The 5,191-nt window shown below is 65.6% G+C and overlaps 1 protein-coding gene across 1 annotated transcript in view; it reads right to left on the bottom strand.

The window, feature by feature from the left end:
* EMIHUDRAFT_443060 (hypothetical protein) overlaps window positions 1-4,346 on the bottom strand; it is a 28,767-nt gene extending 24,421 nt beyond the window's left edge. Inside the window, exon 1 of the mRNA XM_005780345.1 lies at window positions 4,329-4,346. The gene's annotated coding sequence lies outside the window, so the exon portion shown is untranslated. The remainder of the gene's footprint in view (window positions 1-4,328) is intronic.
* Between the last annotated feature and the right edge of the window lie 845 nt (window positions 4,347-5,191).

Raw genomic sequence — 5,191 nt, 5'->3', positions numbered from 1 at the left:
TAGTTGAAGCTCACGAGGATGACATCGGTCGCAAAGTGAGGGACGTCCGACTCGCGGTCGGCGCCGCTCCCAAAGTGGAACTCGCCGGCGTGGATGTAAACCATCACCGGGTAGGGCTGCGGCCGCGGCGGAGGCGCCACGACGTTGAGAAAGAGGCAGTCCTCGCTCATGTTGCCGCGGTTCTCGATGCTGTTCCAGCCAAAGAGCGGGTTCTGCAGACAGACGCTGCCATACTCAAGCGCGTCGGCAGTGCCCGCCCAGCCCGGCTCGGGCAGCGGCTCGCGCCACCGCAGGTCGCCGAGCGGCGGGGCGGCGTAGCGGATGCCGAGGAAGGAGCGCATGCCGGTCGTCGCGTTGACGCGGCCTCGCAGCCGGCCGCCACGCACTTCGGCGAAGGTGTAGGGCGAGAGAGGCGTGAGCGAGGCGGAGAGCAAGGAGGTGGGGGGTGGCATTCCAAGCAGTGAAAAGGCTGAAAAGCACAGCCACCGCACGGCGCAGCTCTCGCCCTCTGGCGGCGCCGGCAGCTCGAAGCCGCGCTCTTGCGCCCACAAGCGGATGCCCTCTACCGCAAGCGAGGCGTGGAAGAGGAGCGAGACGGCCGCGACGCGAGCGAATGTCGGCGGGGTCGAGGGTTTACGTTTCAGATACGCCTCATTGAAAAAATCGCAAAACGAAACGTCGGCCACCCAGCCAGGGCGCACGATGGCCGAGGACCCCCCGCCCGAGAGCAAGCCCAAGAAGAAGAAGAAGAAGAAGAGCGACAAGAAGGGAGAGGCCGAGCCGCCGGATGCGACCAACGACATCACGTCCGGAGCGGCAGGCGTCGAGCTGGATGCTGAGGCCGCCTCGGCTAAGCGGGAGTCGTCGATTCACAGCATCGCCGCAGCCCTGGCGTCGCCTCCGAAGCGGCAGTCGTCGCAGCATTGGCAAAAGGCAAAGGTGGGTGCGGTCTCGGTACTTGCCCTGATGGAGGACCGCGGCATTCGCGCCCAAGAGCTCGAGGGTGGAAAGGTGCAGCTCTCTCGCATGGACGTTGATCGGCTGGTCTCAGATGGGGTGTTGCCGGCCGAGAAGGCCTCCGACATCATCTTCCGACCGCTTGAGTCGCGCGCGCTCGCATCTACCATCCACATACTGCATTCGGGCCGCAATTTCTCCCTGTTGGGCGAGCAAGTTGAGCTGCTGCGCCGGTCGGCTGTTGAGATGCACGACCCGCGAGGCCGCCTCCCTTTCGAATCGATCCGGTTCAGTCGGTCGGAAATCAGGGAGCTTGCGGCCGCCCTTGCCAGTCCAACACCAGCTCCGCCCAGGACAGCCGGCCCCGCCGACCGACAACCGCACCCGCCTCAGCCACTGCAGCCGCTTCATGCGGGCGTGGCGAGCGACTCTCTGATGGTGGGCGACGAGGGGAGAGCGGGTGGGAACGAGCTGGCCGCCGCGCGGGAGGAGGCTCTGGACGAGGTGCGACGGCTGAAGCCAAAGGAGGTCAAGATCAAGCTGGCGGCGAGGGGACTCCCGACTACGGGCAAGCAGAAGGACCTGCTTGCAAGGCTGCAGGCCGCAGTCGCCGCCGAGGTTGAGGAGCTGCACACTGCCACGACGGAGGGAGTTACCGAAGTTGAGCCGCTGGCGCCGGCCGATCACAGGGCACTTGACGCGGGCGCCTCAGTCGGTCAACTGAAAGCCGCTTCTGAAAGCCCGCGCGGGCGGCGTTTCACCGTCACTCTGACAAAGCAGACAGCAGACGCAAAGATTGGCCTCGCGCTAGAGGGCGACGCGGGCCCGCCACAGATCCGCGCGGTGCGCGAGGGCGGGCTGGCGATCGCCTCGGGGCAGCTGCGCGAGGGACTTAGCCTACTCACCGTCAACGACGTGCGCGCGGACGGCCACTCGCACGCGGCGAAGCTGCTCAAGGAGGCGGGCGTGGGGCAGCTCGTGCTTGGACTGGTGGAGCCGCACGCGGCGGGAGAGGAGGCAGGGGCGGGGGGGGAGGCCGGGGTGGAGGCGGAGGCCGGGGTGGAGGCGGAGGCCGGGGTGGAGGCGGCTGGGGAGGAGACGGCGGGAAGACTCGTTGGTGCCGCTGAGGAGCACGAGGCCGAGCAGGTGGCATCGAAGAAGTCCAGCACCAAGAAGCACAAAAAGCTCAAAAAGGAGAAGGAGGCGGCACTGGTGGCGTCGTGATGTACTCTACTGTGCTTCATGTGAGTGACTCTGTACGAGGGATCCAGGGTAGCAAGGGTAGTATAGGAGAGGTAGGACGAGGTAGTATACTCGTCTTGCTTTCTCTCAAAAGAGACGTACAAGTGCTCAATGCACAGTGGGGGTTGCGCGGGCATTAAGAATTTTACAACAAAACTCCCTCGCACGACACTGGGCACGGGACTGGCGCGCACTGGCACTAACACAGGTACACCACGGGAGCCGCCTAAGCGACTCCTGCGAGGGCGACGAGGCACTTAGCTCCGTGCACCCGCCCGCCCCCGCCACACTCAGCGCCACAGGCAAGCTCATTCACAACCTGCTCTGCGATTGCCGTATGAAGAACGACCGAGATACGCTGCTTCTATTAAGAAAACAAGAAAACAGGATCGCGCGCCACGCCGCCGTTTCTAAGGGCCTTTCCACACCTCTCACCCACCCCACGCCGTGGTTTCTTGGCTCCGGCCGGCACTCAGTAGGTCAAAGCACAAAGGTCAGAGCCGGTGGCCCTCTAAGAGCGCTAAGGATTTTTAGGGAAGAGGTAAATGCGGTCCCCGATCCGATGCCGCCAGTCTGCCACACCGACCGACTCAAGACGCACACGCCTCCATCCATCCACACCGCTCACAACACCGCAGACTAGCAAAATCACCGAGCTGTGACGCTCAGGGAAGCCCCTGATGAGGTGCTGGTTTCTTTGCCTAGGGCTGGCCTTCCCCCCAGGCTGGATCAGCTGAGCAATCAGGCCGCAACCACCGAAGCGCCCGTCCTGCCGGGCCTCCGCCCAGGCCTGGTCGACGAGCTCCTGCGGGCTGTGGCCCGCCTCAGCCAGCTGCACGAACGACTTCTTGAGCGCCGGCTCCACCACTTCCTCGAGCACTGGCCGGACCACACACGGGTACATCGTGCGCATCCAGTAGTGCGGCGTTGAGCTGCGGCAGCGCATCATCGAGTACCGCAGCTGCCGGACGTCGTGGTTCTTGTCGTCGTCGCGAAGCTGGTCAACCCTCTCGAGGACCGAAAAGCGCGCCGTAAAGTCAGCCGAGAGGTTGTCGCGCTGCCACTTCCGCCCGGCCTCAGTGTCCGGGGCCAAGTACACGCCGACTAGCTTGAGGCCGACGAGCTCGCCGCCCTGCATCTCGAAAACACGCCTCCGTGGCTCGGGTTACACCAATCCTCGCTACCCAACGCGGCCAAAGGATATCCACCTCGAGAAACTCGAGAGAAAAGCGAATTGCACAGGCAGCATTTCTTCATTTCAACATGGCGCCGATTGCGGCGACAGGACACTGTGTCCGAGCGCCTCGTGCTGATCCCAGCCACCAAAAACAGCACGACTGGCTACAAGAACGTGACCTTCAACCGCAGCAGGAAGAAGTTCAAGGCGGATGTGAGAGATGGCGGCAAGCATGTCCTCCTCGGTGCAGGATGGCGGCAAGTGTGTCCGCCTCGGCTCCTTCGACACCGCCGAAGAGGCGGCCACCGCCTACGCTCGCTCAGAGTACGGCCGCGCCGACGCCACCAAGCTGCTGCAGCCTCGCCCGGCTCCATCTGCCGCTGGCGCTGAGGTGATACGGCAGGCGGAGAGGGAGGGCCTCACCCTCACCGCCAGCAGCAGCAGCAACAGCGGCTACAAGAACGTGACCTTCAAGCGGAAGGAGCGAAGCAGCAAGAAGTACGAGTTAAACGTGAGGGTTGGAGGCAAGCAAGTCTTCCTCGGCAACTTCGCCACTGCCGAGCAGGCTGCGCTCTTCTACGCCCGCAGGGAGGCGGGCAGGGACACCAGCGATCTCACTGCGCCGCCGCCGCCGCCGCCGCCACCCGAGCCTTCCTCTGCTGCTGGCGCCGAGCAGGCGGCGAGGGCGGAGAGGGAGGGCCTCACACTGGCTACGAGCAGCAGCAGCAACAGCGGCTACAGGGGCGTGTCCTTCTGCCCGAAGCGGCGAGGCAGCAAGAAGTACGAGCTGAAGATGAAGGTTGGCGGCAAGAGTGTCTTCCTCGGTTGGTTCGCCACCGCCGAGGAGGCGGCGCTGGCGCGTGCGCGGCACCTGTGGGACACGACCGTCCGCCTGCTCGAGCCGCAGCAAGCACCGCCGCAAGGCGCAGCAGGGCCGTCCGAGGCCAGCTACGAGGAGGAGGAGGAGGGCGGTTTTGACCCGGTGGACATTGCCACCGCCACGGCTCTCTCGCTGCTCTCCGACCCGCCGCCTTCCACGAGCGAGCAGAGGGCGGCGAGGCGGCAGGCGCGCGCAGCGGAGCAGGCGGCGAGGGCGGAGGCTGCAGCGGCGGCGGGTGCTGCCCCGCCATGCGACGACGAGGTGGAGGAGGAGGTGGAGGTGGAGGCGGCTGCCGTTTGAGGTGCGTTTGGAGCCCGGATATTGGAAGTTAAAAACAACGCGGCCAAAGGATCCACCTCGAGAACCTAAAGAAAAACGGCGCGCAAACAGGCGGGATGGCGATGGAGGCAGGCGCTCTGCTGTCCGACTTTGACCTACCTTTCCCGCCCGGCGCACGCGTGCTCTTCACGTCCGGCCCGCATCGTGGGCTGGAGGCGACGGCGCTGCGGACGCGGCCTGCAACCGAGCGCAAGCCAGAGTGCCTCTTGGTTCGCCTTGACGGCAGCCAGGCCGCTACGCTGTGCCTCGACGTGGGAAACGGCTCGGGTGCGGTGCGGCGGCCGCCGCTGACGCTGCGACAGGTGCTCGCCGCGCCCTCCACCGCACCACGGAGGGCCGCCGCCGCTGGGCCGGCCACCGGCGCACGTCGGCACAGGCTATTGGTGGACCCGACATGCGAAGGCGAGCGTGACTGGTGCCGCGGCCTGAGACTGCCCGACTATGTCCTCGACACACCCGGAGTCGCTGCCGCGCCTCGAGGCTCGACCTCTCAAGGCGAAGGTCAGTCGGAGGGCGGGCGGCGCTCGCCGGTGCTTCCGACGCTCTTTCTGCCGGGCTTCCCAAAGAGTGCGACGACCTGGCTTTACAACTGCTTC

The sequence above is a fragment of the Emiliania huxleyi genome, assembly GCF_000372725.1.
Source record: "Emiliania huxleyi CCMP1516 chromosome Unknown EMIHUscaffold_217, whole genome shotgun sequence".
In the NCBI taxonomy this organism is placed as follows: domain Eukaryota; phylum Haptophyta; order Isochrysidales; family Noelaerhabdaceae; genus Emiliania; species Emiliania huxleyi.
This window is presented reverse-complemented; position numbering and strand designations above follow the sequence as displayed.